Source organism: Callithrix jacchus, chromosome 3 (genome assembly GCF_049354715.1).
Source record: "Callithrix jacchus isolate 240 chromosome 3, calJac240_pri, whole genome shotgun sequence".
Classification (NCBI taxonomy): domain Eukaryota; kingdom Metazoa; phylum Chordata; class Mammalia; order Primates; family Cebidae; genus Callithrix; species Callithrix jacchus.
In genome coordinates this window covers 84,912,995-84,928,420 of record NC_133504.1, presented here as the reverse complement: position 1 = coordinate 84,928,420, position 15,426 = coordinate 84,912,995, and the positions used below count along the sequence as shown (strand labels likewise).

At 39.6% G+C, this 15,426-nt stretch overlaps 1 protein-coding gene across 17 annotated transcripts in view; it reads left to right on the top strand.

The window, feature by feature from the left end:
* The first annotated feature begins 8,470 nt into the window (after positions 1–8,470).
* ALPK1 (alpha kinase 1) overlaps positions 8,471–15,426 on the top strand; it is a 182,424-nt gene continuing 175,468 nt past the window's right edge. For all 17 annotated transcript variants that reach the window (XM_054253050.2, XM_054253048.2, XM_054253045.2 and 14 more), the window contains exon 1: positions 8,471–8,661. The gene's annotated coding sequence lies outside the window, so the exon portion shown is untranslated. The remainder of the gene's footprint in view (positions 8,662–15,426) is intronic.

Below are 15,426 nucleotides of genomic sequence, written 5' to 3'. Positions count from 1 at the left end.
AAGCTTCCCTTGCTGGCCCTGAGCTCACCTCCTGCTTTGCTGCTGGGTTCTTAAGAATCCATGGACCACCACCAGTCCATGGCCCAGAGGTTGAGAACACTTGCAGTGAAGGAGAAAGAAGACGGAGGATAGAGGAAGGAGGAGAAAACTTGGCCTGGCTGAGATCACAGTGGCCTACTTCTTTGCATGGAAACCAAATTCCGGTGATGGAAATGCACAGAAGCCCCTCATTTGTCTGTGTTCTGTCCTTGAGTTCAGGAGAGTTGCTTGTTTGTGAATCAGTTTCACTGGCAATAAAATGACATTGATGACACCTGATAAAGAGGTTCTGTGGGTGGGGTAAGTTTTGAACTATATCAGAGCTAGGTATAACCAAGTACGGTAACTGTAGGGAAAGAAGGGTGCATTTACAAGTGAGGCAGATTCCCATAAGGGCTGCAATTTTGTTTGTTAATCATCAACATTTATTATTTCTTCTCTAGAAGAGACAGCCAGGTACCTTCTCTCAGCTGATGAACTTGAGAGCAGGTGGAAGATAAAGCATGCAATCTGATTATGCTAGTGGACTCATACAACAGAAGGATATTCTCAGAATTGGAGTTTCCAATCTCTAATTTGAAAACTGACAAGAGGCCGAGAAAATTTCTACAAGCTTAAATAGGGCCAGAGCCCAAAAGAAATGTGACTCTTTATTTCGTACTTTCAATTTATTACATTTTCAGAAAATCACCAGGGGACACTGGCAAAAGTAGCAATTTTAAGTCACTCATATCTAAATTAGGCAAAGTAATTTGTAATATTGGCTTTGTTATTGTTTCTGTTTGTAGAACACCATTAAAAATAATTATTTTTTAATAAAGAGATTATTTTACAATTTTACTACAGATTTTACTTGTTTTGTTTTTATTCAAGATCAAAGTTTAAACAAATAATGATAGCTTTTCTAGAAAAACATGAACACCATTCTTGGATAATGAAATGTCTTTACTGTTAAAGAAACAGTAGGAATTTTAGTTATGCAGTGAAGATACTAGACATTTCAGGAAAGGGTTTATAAAAAATATTCTCATGCCTGTAATTCTGCACTTTGGGAGTCCGAGGCAGCCAAATCACGAGGTCAAGAGATCGAGACCATCTTGGCCAACACGGTGAAACCCCATCTCTACTAAAAATACAAAAATTAGCCTGGTGTGTTAGCACATGCCTGTGGTCCCAGCTACTCGGGAGGCTAGGTGGAAGAATCGCTTGAACCCAGGAGGCGGAGTTTGCAGTGAGCGGAGATTGCGCCACTGCACTCCAGCCTGGTGACAGAGCAAGACTCGGTCTCAAAAAAATTAATTAAATAATTTATTTAAAATCCTCTATTATTTCTCTTAAAACAAGCAAATTACTAAAGCCTGAAAGTACTGCGGCCAAAATTACATCAGACTGAAGAAATGTAAGGCTTCCAGTGTACCACCATTGCAAATATGATGATGAGAGCAGCAGGCAATCACCTTTGAGGCCCTCTTATTGTGGCTTATCTTTTTGAAAAGAAGAACCAAAAAAAAAAACTTGTTTTTTGTTTGATGTGAATGTGTCATTTCAATGTGATTGTGTCATTTTGTTCCAATTTGATTGTGTCATAAATTCATTCTCTGGTCCTGACATAGCCTTAATGTGTGAAACTTTCTCTTGCACATAGAACTGCTACCCACATCTTTTAAATTAGGTAGATGCAATTAAATGCTCCTGTGAAGCAAGTGAGGTTAACTAAGTTATAAGTTTGCGTGGCTTTTAGACTTAGTTAACCTCTCTTGCTACCATCAAATGCCCTGAGTGGTGTCGGGGTTATAGGAAGTTACATAAATGCTTTCAGGGAAAAATAACAGGAAGCCCTAACCTAAAAGTTGGGCTAGGATTGTAAACAAAATAGAAGAAAACAATAGGCATGTGTTATTGATGTAGAAAGGAAGGATTTGCTGTTTTATTTATCAATGACTCATCATTTAATTTAAAAATAACATAAAGTGTGGCCGGGCACAGTGGCTCACGCCTGTAATCCCAGCACTTTGAGAGGCCAAGGCGGGAAGACCACAAGGTCAAGAGATAGAGACCATCCTGGCCAACATGGTGAAACCCCGTCTCTACTAAAAATATAAAAATTAGCTGGGTGTGGTGGCCTGCGTCTGTAGTTCCAGCTACTCCGGAGGCTGAAGCAGGAGAATGGCTTGAATCTGGGAGGCAGTGGTTGCAGTGAGCCGAGATCATTCCACTGCACTCCAGCCTGGCGACAGAGCAAGACTACGTCTCAATAAATAAATAAATAGTCGAAGCATTTAATTTGTGGTAATACAATCATGCCATGTAAAAACAAAATAAAGAGTTACATGTTTGCGTTACTTGCTGAAAAATGAATTATATGACCTTGCTTTCTGTCCAAGGAATTCTAAGCACCTGAGACACACACTTGTCTAACTCTCCCCTGTCCAGCCCTGACGTTCAAATTCTGTGCAGTTCAGCTCAGGTATGTCTCACCACCTCATGGTGGATACTCTCTGCTGATGTGTGAAAACATTTAGAATCACCTGAGATAGCTGACCTAAATTGTTTTCCACTAGTTCCTAAATGAGGGACAGGCAGCAGCCCAAATCTCTTTCTCTTCCCTATTCTTGAAGTCAAGTGGCCACAATTAAAATGAACAATTTAAAGCCAAACCCAATGGCTCACACCTCTAATCCAGCCCTTCGGAAGGCTGAGGCAGGCAGATCACTTGAGGCCAGGAGTTTGAGACCAGCCTAGCCAACATGGTGAAACCCTGTCTCTACTAAAAATGCAGAAATTAGCCACAAGTGATGGTGTGCACCTGTAGTCCCCAGCTACTCAGAAATCAGACATAAGAATCGCTTGAACATGGGAGGTGGAGCTTGCACTAAGCTGAAATCGTGTCGCCGGAGTGATAGAGCGAGACTCTGTTTCAAAAAAAGAAATCAAATAAATAAAATGAACAATTTAAATCTATGTGTGAAGGATGCTCTACTAAAGAAAAAACAATGCAGCACAAAAATGCTAGCATTTGTGGAAAAACATAAATATGTGAACTATCCACAAGGAGATGTAATGGATAACATTGGTTAATTATGAGAACATGGTTCATGGAGGACAGAAGGCTGGAGTCGAGGACAGAGTTCTCATTGTGTCCTTTTTCCAACATTTTGGATTTTTGTAATTATCTTCATGTGTTACAGTGACACACACACAGCTTTTTAAAGAGCCAAGTAAGAGCAATCCCCCAAGAGACAGGTCTCAATGCTTTAAAGCCTCGATATTTTTCACATGATGGAGGTTTACAACAAAATTCAGGCTCTCAAGAAAGCAGTCAGATGGTGAGGAGAAAAGGGATCCCCTAAAGACAAGGCCCCTGAAGGGTGGGGGGGGGGGAATGAGTCAGCTGTTTTGGCCATCATTTCTGTCCCAACCTGGAGGCAGCTGTGGGAAAGGTGCTGTGGGGGGCAGAATTCTAAAATGGCCCCCTGAGTCTTCACCCCCTGTATGCACAGTCTGTTTAATCTCCTCTTGAGAAGAGGCAGAGCCTGTAACTATGTTGGGATATCACTGCTGTGATTAGGTTTCTAATCAATTATCTTTGCATTAACAGAATGGAAGATGATCCAGCTGGGCTGGGCCTAATCAGGTGAGTTTTTGTTTTTGTTTTCTTTTTTTGAGACAGGATATCATTCTGTTGTCCAGGCTGGAGTGCAGTGGTGCAATCTCGGTTCACTGCAACCTCCGCCTCCTGGGTTCAAGAGATTCTCCCACTTCAGCTGGGACTACAGGAGCACACCGCCATGCCCAGCTAATTTTATTATTTTTTGGTAAAGACGGGGTATCACCATGTTGGCCAGGCTGGTCTTGAACTCCTGATCTCAGGGGATCCTCCTGCCTTGGTGTCCCAAATTGCTGGGATTACAGGTGTGAGCCACCACCACACCCGGCCTAATCAGGTGAGTTCTTAAAAGGATTGAGTCCTTCATGAAGGACATGCTCCTGCTGACATGGAAGGAGGAAATATCTATGCAGGAGCTGCCTATAAAGGCCACATGGCAAGGAAATTCCAATCGCATCTAGGAGCTGAGAGTGGCCCAGTCAAAAGCTAGCAAGAAAATGGGGGCCTCAGTGCTACAACTGCAATCCTGCAAAAACCTGAATAAACCTCGAAAGACACCCCAAGACTCGGATAAGAACTGTAGCACTCTCAGCTATAAGTGTGACCAGACTTCTGACTGACAGAACCTTGAAATAATAAATGAGTGCTTTTTTTTTTTTTTTTGGTATATCATAGAACCTTTATTTTTCCTCTAAATTATTACAGACTTATAGGTCGGGCACAGTGGCTCATGCCCGTAATCCCAGTACTTTGGGAGGCCAAGGTGGATAGATCATGAGGTCAGGAAATCAAGACCATCCTGGCTAACATGGTGAAACCCCATCTCTACTAAAAATACAAAAAATTAGCCAGGTATGGTGGCAAGCGCCTGTAGTCCCAGCTACTCGGGAGGCTGGAGCAGAAGAATCATTTAAACCTGGGAGGCGGAGGTTGCAGTGAACCCAGACTGCACCACTGCACTCCAGCCTGGGCGACAGAGCAAGACTCCAACTCAAAAAAACAAAAAGAAAACAGAAAAACAAACCAAAAAAAAAAACTTAATTCTCTAGTTATGACACCATTTATAGATGTGTAAAACACATCTTCATTTACAAATATTTTACAGGTAGTTTAATAAGCGCTGTTTTAAGCTGCTAGCTTTGTAGCAACCTGTTATGCAGCAATTTTAAAAGTTAACTTAGTTGCCTTTGTTAGAGGGTCACAGTCAGTTATGAGGCTCCTCACTTATCCTGGCCTAAAGCCCCCAGTCACTCATTATGAGGGCTTGAGTCCATGTAAGCAAGCATGGAAGGAGCTGATTTGAGGGAGTATTTATTTCTACCTGGGATATACTCCCCTCAAACCGAGTAACTTGATTTTTTTTTCCTTGTTAAATATAAACTTACTCAAATAGTACACCTTGTCAGTGTAATTTTCAGTAAACAAACAAAAAACTCTAATGTTACTTTTAAGTATTTATATTTTTACATTTCATGTGTTAGTAGTTTTCCCTTAACTTTTATTTTATTTTCTGAAAGAGTCTCTCTCTGACGCTCAGGCTGGAGTGCAGTGGCACAATCACCGCAGCCTCAACCGCATAGGCTCCTCCCAGGATCCCTCCCTTGCATAAATCTTGCTCCATACTCCAACCTTCCCACAGCAGTACATATTCTTTCTAAAACAGTTATATGATTTTGCTACTACATTCTTTGCCTTAAGGTCATTGCTTGTGTGCACAGTCTGCATCTGTAGCACCAATGTAGCACTTATCACAAAAGATTCTCGGCTGGGTGCAGTGGCTCACGCCTGTAATCCCATCACTTTGGGAGAACAAGGCAGGTGGATCACCAGGTGAGGAGTTCGAGACTGGTTTGGCCAAGATGGTGAAACCTCATCTCTACTAAAAATACAAAAATTGGCTGGGTGCGGTGGCTGGCGCCTATAATCCCAGCCGCTTGGGAGGCTGAGGCAGGAGAATCACTTGAACGTGGAAGGTAGAGGTTGCAGTGAGCCAAGATCAAGCCACTGCTCTCTAGCCTGGGTGACAGAGCAAGACTCAGCCTCAAAAAAAAAACAAAACTCTAAACATGTTATTGAGATGAACAAATGATATCAGCTTGTGTCAGCATTTTATATGTTATATTCAAGATGATAAAACCTAGAAAATGAAAATGAATGTGGTGCTGCATCCAGTTTTCCTGTGTGTCATAATGTATTCCTCTTATAGGTGTACATCTCAGTCACTTAAAAGAGTTGAAATTTGTGTAATGAAACTTCCACCTTTGAAATCTTTCTAAAACTCAACAATGGATTATAAATGAGACATTTTATCTTTGTGTTTTACAGGACTCTAAGGATCTTACCAGGAATCCCTGTTGGAGACAATCTTGGCTGTTGTCCAAACGGTAATAAACATCAATGTCTCCTATGAGCTCCCTCCTCTTCAATCAGTGTCATTGCCTCTCTCTCCATATTCAAGTATCCAGTGCCCTCTTTTAGGCTCTGGAATGTACAGCCCTTCCTCCTGAGCACTGAATTTCCAACAGTTTTGCTCCCCTAACCCCAAATAGAATTTTGCAAAGACAATGACTCCTTCACCTAAAGTTGATATTCATCTTTCATTATAACTCTAGACACAAAGAGTCTAAATCTGATGTTGAATAAACAAAACTCACACATCACTTTTAAAAGTATCTAACAAAAATTTTATATCCTAGTGATTTGATGTTCCCCATGATTCATTTAAAAACACATTGTGGAGATTCCTCAAGACCTAGAAATAGAAATTCCATTTGACCCAGCAATCCCATTACTGGGTATATATCCAAAGGATTATAAATCGTTCTACTATAAGGACATATGCACACGAATGTTCCTTGCAGCACTATTTACAATAGCAAAGACCCAGAACCAACCCAAATGCCCATTGATGATAGACTGGACAGGGAAAATGTGACACATATACACCATGGAATATTATGCAGCCATCAAAAACAATGAGTTCGTGTCCTTTGTAGGGACGTGGATGAAACTGGAGACCATCATTCTCAGCAAACTGACACAAGAACAGAAAATGAAATGCCGCATATTCTCACTCATAGGTGGGTGTTGAACAATGAGAACACATGGACACAGGGAGGGGAGCACTTCACACTGGGTCCTGTTGGGGGGAATAGCAGAGGGACAGCAGGGGTAAGGGAGCTGGGGAGGAATAGCATGGGGAGAAATGCCAGATGAGGGTGAAGGGGAGGAAGGCAGCAAATCACACTGCCATGTGTGTACCTATGCAACTATCTTGCATGTTCTGCACATGTACCCCAAAACCTAAAATGCAATTAAAAATTTTTAAATAAATAAATAAAAATTAAAAAAGAAAGTTTTTGTCATATTTCTCTATAGTAAGAATATGTGGGCCGGGTGCAGTGGCTCAAGCCTATAATCCCAGAACTTTGGGAAGCTAAGGCAGGCGGATAACCTGAGGTCAGAAGTTCAAGACCAGCCTGGCCAACATTGTGAAACCCTGTCTCTACTAAAAATACAAAAAATTAGCTGGGTGTGGTGGCAGGCACCTGTAATCCCAGCCACTCAGGAGGCTGAGGCAGGAGAATCACTTGAACCTGGTAGGCAGAGGTTGCAGTGAGCCGAGATCATGCCACTGCACTCCAGCCTGGGCAACAAGAGCGAAACTCCATCTCAAAAAAAGAAAAAAAGAAAAAGAAAGAAATTACACATTTATATTTTCTGTGCCCATAGACCCTAAGTATTAAACTTTCATAAAAATTGAATTGTACAAGTATTAATTCAGAATTGGTGAAAAAGACAAATAAAATGATATGTGTTTATAAATATTAAATGATAAAATTTATTCAAAAGGCATTTCTCAATAAGATTTGTAGTTTTAAAAAATTAGTTCATGGTTGAATGTAACTTATAGTTAGAATAAAACAACATTCCACAAAAATATGCATATAGAAGAGGAGAGAAACTGTGTTTACATAAATAGAGAGAAAATTTTGTTATAGCAGTGCCATTTGGTTATTTAAACTTCTAAGGTTATATATTAAGCATTACATAGTGATTTATCACACACAAAAAAACGTGTTTTAAGTGATCTAGCAGCTGACTATTCCATTATTTCCTCCTGTTTTGTTGAAAACCATTAACTTGCCAAAGAATTTATGACACAAGTTTTCGAGTCCTTCACACTCTCAGTTTCTAGGCAGTATACTAAAGGCTTTAGCAAAATTTATCAAATTACTATTAATGAAGCCTATTATTTCTTCACTTTAGAGGAAACTTTAACCGGGCAGGCTCAAAAAGGGTTGAAAAATTAAAATATTGTTCATGTCAATAACTTTTTCAATAAAATATATTTTGACATTTCGAAATCTTGTCATGTGCTTTTGATTTGTTTTTCAAAATTTCGAGTTGCAGACTTCAGTTGTTCCATTGAAGGACAATGTCCACTGCATAACTCAATAAGACACTCTTCACCGTGAAACTAGTCAGCCTAATCAGATATTCTTTCCAAAAAGTCCTAACTTTATTTTCCAATTCAAATAAACCTAGTAATATATGTGTCTCTGTGATAAGAAGCTCACTTCTAAGAGCACAGAATGAAGCCTTTTAATGTGAGTCTGTCATTTGATAATAGATTTAAACAACATCATGTTCATAGTTTCTTACTGACATTCCCTCTTCTTGGCTCTAAGAGGACTCTCCATTCTTAGTCTAAATAAGTTTTTCTTGCACTTTCATTAGGTGGAGGAACTTTGTAGTAATACGGCTCCCAGAATACCTTTCACCGAAGCAATTCCTTAAGGGGTGTGTCTTATGCTGCAAACTGCTGAAAGTCCGGGAATTGAATTACGCAACCATATTCTGAGACAGTCACAGGATTTTTTATTTTTTAATTCCTACTTCCTGAAACTGAAGCTATTTATGAGAAACAGTGTATTTCGGAGAGGCTGTACCAGAATTAACTCTGCTTAGAGTTAGATTTGCTGGTCTTATTTTTCCTCTTCTTCAAGATAAAAGTGAGTATCAGCCTTTAAATGACAAAATGCAATCGATGGCATAATGTATGAGGAGGTATTTTTCTTAAATTGTAGATTACCATATAAGTGTTGACTCGGGTTTCCATTTGCTGATCTTGTCTACATTTAAATAACTTTAGAGCTCTAAGAACCTTTGCACTTCTATAATAGAAACTTCCCAGAAAGTGGGGGTGGTGATTGGTGGGGTGAAGGGGGCGGAGCGGGGAAGAGGAGGGAGAGAGGGAAGAGTTACCTACAAAACAGTAAACTGCAGTCATTATGACGGGGAGAAAGCAAATCCGTTTTTCATAGGGTTTTAATAACAAGGTTCTTAAGTCCCTGAGGTTCTGGTCTTACATGTCACTTAATCGAGACGTTTAATGAAAGGATTGTTGGATTATTTATTTGAAAAAAATAACTATGACTTTTGCCTAGAATACATAGGCAATGATAATAGAAACTACCACTTTTATGACAGCATCAGGAATCTTGCCAGGAAACAAATAGATAAGACACAAGACTTACTCATCACATATGGGAAGAATTTACGGGAATTCCGAGTGCGTAGAAGCATTGTTTAGAGACAAAGCATCTAGAAAAATTAAATTGCTTTGCATGTCTATTTAGAAGAGTCTTTTCACTAAGAAATTCTAGTGTTTGAAATTAGTGCTTTAGATTACTTTGTAAAGCCACAAATTAAAACCTTTAACATTGTTTGGGATTTGCTGATGGGCGAAGAAGGTACAAACAGAGGCAGGATCAGGAAGGAGAGGACTTTATGCCACAATACAATGGCATCTCTGTTTGCAATGTGTGCTTCTCTCTCTCTCAGCCTTTTATTTTCTTTTTACTTAGTGCTCTTATAAGAAACAATATCCATTTGATTTGGGGTATAATTTACCCACTTAAGATATAACCTAGACTCTAGAACCAATGTCAAGTCTGGTCTTTGTCTGCTGACCAAAGTAATTTACTTCTCTCTTCCCACCTCCTTCCCAACTCCATCAACCTTGAGCCTCAAGAGAAACAAAATATGTAAAATTATTTTAGAAATAATTTATTCCCCATATCAAAGATCTTTTACATCTGAGATGAATCCTTCAAATTCTTCCCCCCAGAAGACACCAAAATCTTATAGCATCCCTATCTGCATGAGTAGAAAGCCAATAATTACTTTAAACTTTTCAAAATCTATTTTAAGTTTTAAAGAAAAGGCATGTGTAAATCATGATGGATATCAGGCATTATCATATAAATTAATACTGTAATGAGCTTGGCTGATGTGTTAAGCTGTAACAATACCCACCAGCAAGTACAATGAAGAGCCTGAAATTTTCCTTAAGAATAAGTTTGTGCATTTCAAGATATTTCTCAAATTCCATGGCTCCTCCTATTCCAAACAATTTCACTGATCCCTTTCCCTTGAACACAAGGTATGAATTGCTTTTATTGTTCTCTATTGCAGAGAATGATGGCTTTTCAGCATAAGATGTTCATTGTAAATGATTTTCTTTCTTGAAGTGTTAAATACCTGTGAATTGAAGAACTCTTACAGAAATGAGCATTTAAACTTTTGGTGAAAATACATTCCATATTTTTGTTTTTTGTATTTCATGTTGTATTTGTTGCCTCTCTACACGGGGGAGTCTTTGGTTCTGGTTATTGATGGTGACATCTATTTTGCAGAATGTTGTAATATGCTTTATTTATAGAGAACTGTGGGACAAACAAATTTAAAAGTAAGAATATTATCTGGTGCTATCTTTCTTCTATGTCTGAAGAAAAGAAGAGATAATTAAAACTTATATATCAGGTACATATAAATACAATTTTTCCTAAGCATGGTATACATACTACTGATTTTAGGTGGTTCATGTCTAAACTTTAAAATTTTGAGTTGTTAATTTAATATAAATTAGAAACATAATTTGCATATAAAACCTATAATTTCATGAATGCTATTGCTTAGGAAAGTGTTATGTAAAAAGCTGAGGTAATTTACTATTGATTTCAATGAAATGATTAAAAAATAATATTACAGGTAATCTTCAGATTCAGCAAAAATTATGAAACTGGTATATAAATGGCTAAAGTTTCAGATATGCTACACTCATGCATTTGAGAAGTGGACATTTTCTTAGCCATTGCAGTATCTTCAAACTTTACTGGGCCTTGGTTACAGAGCTCAACTGATAATGCAATCTGTTCAATTTCCTGATTATAGATGTACAAAATATTTGACAGATAGAGAAATATTTTATCAAACTTTTATCAGACCTGTAGTCTAATACACTATTATATTTTCTCATAACTTATCATATAATTGAAAGGATGCAGAAGATAGCCAATATTTTTTTCAAATAAGAGTAATAGAAAAGGTGAATTGGCCCAGTGTGAATACTACAGATTCATTCTGTTTGTTTCACTGAATTTCTAAACTTGGGGTTGAGGGGACTTTATCTAGATGAAGGGCTACTAGTGGATCATAGTATGTGCCAATGGCTATATGCAATAATTTCATTTCTAGGAATCCATCCTAAGGAGGAAATAATTCTAGATATAAGAAAAATTCACAAGTATGTTCATCATAATGAAATTTATAATAACAGATAACTGCAAGCATTCTCATAAAAGGGGATGTTAAGGAAACAATACTGTACCACAGAACATGATAGGATAGAAAATAGAACCAGCACAGAAAATGCTAAGTGAAAAATAGATTCAGGATTGAATAACTTGTATGCATACAACTGTTTACATAAAATGGTGTGGATATAAATTCAGAAATGCTCTAAAAGTGATTGTTGTCTTACAGTGATAGATTATTTCCTTTCTTCTATTTTTCTATGTAACATAATATTCTTATATGATTTTATATTTTTATATAATACACTTACATTGTTTTTTGAGAAAACAAATATAATTCATTAAATACAACTATTTGCTATTAATATATAATAGATGAAACTATGCAGCTTTGGAAGATAAGAATTTTTCCTTCTTTTTATTTGGCATACACATAACCAGCTGTGGGGTTAGGGGAGGGACAGCACTAGGAGAAATACTTAATGCAGATGATGGGTTGATGGGTACAGCAAACCACCATGGCACGTATATACCTGTGTAACAAACCTTCACGTTCTGCACATGTACCCCAGAACTTAACGTATAATAAAATCAAAAACAACAACATCAAAAAAGCAATAGCCAGCTATGTGAAAGAAGAGGACTGAGACGCAGTGCTAGGAACAAACAAGTGCAGCACAGTCAGCAAACAGAGAAGAAGATACCAAGTGAAACACTTACTGTGGGTTAGTTTTTTTCTTATGTTGATTGCTTTTCTGTCAACTGTAGCTTTCACTTCAGTCTAATACTTCTTTTTGCTTAAAGATTAAAAACAAAGAGGCAGGGAAGGGGAATGGAAACTTGACCTGACCTGTGTGCAAATAACCTCTTAATTCATTTCTTGTTCTTATGGATTTCCATATTTTGGATTCAGTAATTTATATCTGCACATATTGTACTTCTACTCCATTTTGTCATGTCTTTGTATATGCTTCTACTGCACCTCAAAGTGCATTGTGTCATTGGCTCACCCAGCACTGCTTCAGCCTTAACCCCAGCACATCTGGTTACTGTGGTGCATTCTCCATCAGTGCATAATATGTACCCAAAATATCTGCAGAATTGCCAACAAAAGCCTCGTCCATTCATAGTTAGCTTCTTTTTCTAAAATTTTAGAACCTCATCATGTGTCCTTTTAGTCGGCATTCCTTCACAATGACTTCAACTCTAATTGAAGTTTGGACACTGCTGGTCAGCTGGTCATCATTTTCCAAGATAACTGTATCATAACCAAGAAATTTTCTTCCCTGAGGTCATGCCCCAAATAATTATTGTGAAAGATAATAAACTGTTCGGTGGTAACATCTCTTTTGAAATATGTATCAGGTTTAACATTCTCTTCTGAAGATCGCAAGTTACTCAGGAAGCGACATTTGAATCCCTTTGAGCCCAGATTTCCTGTTGCTCTAAACCTTTCTTGGGACATGAGGAGCTTGGTTTCGGCTTCTGAAGGCACAGCTTGCCAGGGCTCAGCAGCTGTGTTAATTCCATGCTATACAGACTCCCGTACCATTATGCAGATAAGGTTAGGCTCTCCTTCTAGCTTTCCACTCTTGCTAGCTCTCCATGGGGCCTTCTTGGGGTACATCCCTCAAAGATATTTTCACTCAATAAAGTGACCTCTCATCGCCTTGTTCCCAAGCATGTGTTTTCACCAGAATGCTCATCAAACACTTGTGATAGAGACCCATAGGAAGAGAAATGCTGTGGGGCATTTGAAACATGGAATACAGAAGATATATATTCTGTATCAGCAGGCTCACATCTTCCTTTCTTCCTTTCTTCCTTCCTTCCTTCTTTCCTCTCTCTCTCTCTCTCTCTCTCTCTCTCTCTCTCTCTCTCTCTCTCTCTCTCTCTCTCCTTTCTCTTTCTCTCTCTCTCTCCCCCCCGCCTTTCTTTCTGAGATAGAGTCTCACTCTGTTGCCCAGGCTGGAGTGAAGAGATGCCATTGTGATCACAACTTACTGCAATTTCTACCTCCCAGGCTAGGTTCCCATTTTAGAGTCTGAGTAAACTACCGATTTGTAGATGCATTTTCACCCCATACCTCCCATGATCCAAGTCCAGTGTCTTTGTGGACAATCTCATTGTCCCATCAAAGGTTACTTCACTCATTGACCTCTCTTACTCCAAAACCCTTCTCCACCCTCATCACTGACCCTCAGATCCACATCCTGGAACTTACAGTCCGTGAGACAGGGGCTAGCTCTCAAATTTTATTCTTTAGCATCCAATTTCCTAAAAAGTAGCCCTCATTCTTTATCTCTGCTCTCATTATCCCACCTGTCAAGGCCGCTAGGTGATGGTCCCTCCCCTCATTTCTCCCAGTCACCATTTCTCTGAGCCATCACTTACTGTTCCCACAGGCCCCTCAGTCCTTAAATCCTAAGTGCTTAATAAGGGGTAAGTTAATGTCACAATGATCACCACCATGACTACTATTTTTCCACTGCTATTTCTCTTAGTATTATGCTTTTACTATTTCCCCCTTGGTTTTCTGCCCAGCCTATTCAGCAAAATCCCAGCGCTCAATTAATCCACCCACTGCCTTCTCTGCTCTCCCATCTGGACTCCTAAAGGCTTCTGGAGAAAACTCCACACATTTGATGCCACTAAAATTCATGGTCCTCCTAGCTGGGCCTTTAGTGCTACCTGGAGATTTCTCTACCTGTTGATGATGGGCAGCTTCTTGGGCTGGTCCCCTCAGGGAATCTTCTGAAAGCTTTTCATTCTTCTCAAGCCCCAATTCTGTCACCTCACTTCTTACTCTCAGCCCAAAAGCAGATAACTCCATCAGTTTCCTTCCTCCCCTTCCCCTGCCTTCTACTTAAAAATCTCACACATAACTAGAGCACCTGTGCCTCTTTCCTGTTTCAGTAAAAGGGTGTCCTGCCTCCCCAAGGCAAAGCAAACCAGTCCTTACAACTGGAGTCTGTTCTCAACTTTTTCCTCTTTCAGGAGGACGCTGCCTTCTCAGCCCTCTCCCACATTAGTAAGCATGCTTGTGTGAGTATCCTGAGAAAAGCAAACCAACCAACCAACCCCTTTTCCTCCTTTTCACGTCTGCATCCCACTTGGGCTATTTGCCTTTCCCTCCTGTGCCTCTCAGCCACGTTTTTCCACATACGAGCGTCTGCTCCTCGGCTCCATTTCTTCGCCTTTTTTTTTCTACCTCCCTGCAATATGGCATCTGCCCTGAAATGAGTTACATCCTTGTATCAGAGGCTTCCCAGGAGGCAAACCCAAAGGCTGCTTTTTAGACTTTATTTTCTCTCTCTCTCTCCACAATTATGACACTATTATGATACAAACTCTTTTTCTCTATATTCTCTCCTTTGGTTTCCATATCACCTGGAGTGATCTTCCTCCTGCATGTGACCTTCTTATCTTCCTCCCATATCTCTGGCTGCTCTTACTTTCTAAGCTCCTTTTCTGACCCCTTACATGTGTTAGATCCTGCTCTCTACCCCCTTTCTCTCTTGCTGTGTGCTCATCTTGGATGTACTTACCACTATATGTTAAAGGCCCTACACTTTTCCTCCCTGATTCCAGACTCCTTTCCAAATACCCACCATTCCCACCCTGCACTCCCCAGGCATCTCACACCTAACATGTTCAAAACTGGACTCATCATTTACTGCCTCCACCAGTACTTTTTATATCGCTATCTGGCACTAAAATTCACCCCAAATTCGGCCAAGCCAAAAACTTGGGAGTTGCCCTACATGTCTTATTCGTTTTTTATCAACAGTAACTAATCAGTTTTGAAGTCACATTGATTCCATTCTCTAAATATCTTTAGAATCTACCGTATCAATCTGTTCTCACCTGGTTCAGGCCCTCAGCATCCTGCACCATATCCTGATCTCCTTGGTCTCTACTCTGGGTGCAGGGCTGTTTTTGAACAGTCTGTATCAGACTATGCTGTTCAGAGGCCTCCTTTGCTGAGCACATATCTTAATAGCCTTCTTGCTCTTCCAGCTACATGCCTCTCTGGCCACATCTTTTCTTCCTCTCCAGTACCCCAGATGAAGCTAAACTCCAGTAGTGTCCAGCTACTTGTTCCTTCCCAACAATGCCATACCCTTGTCACCACTACTGCTTTACCTGCTTGTAAGACTGTGTCCTTCCTCTGTGCCT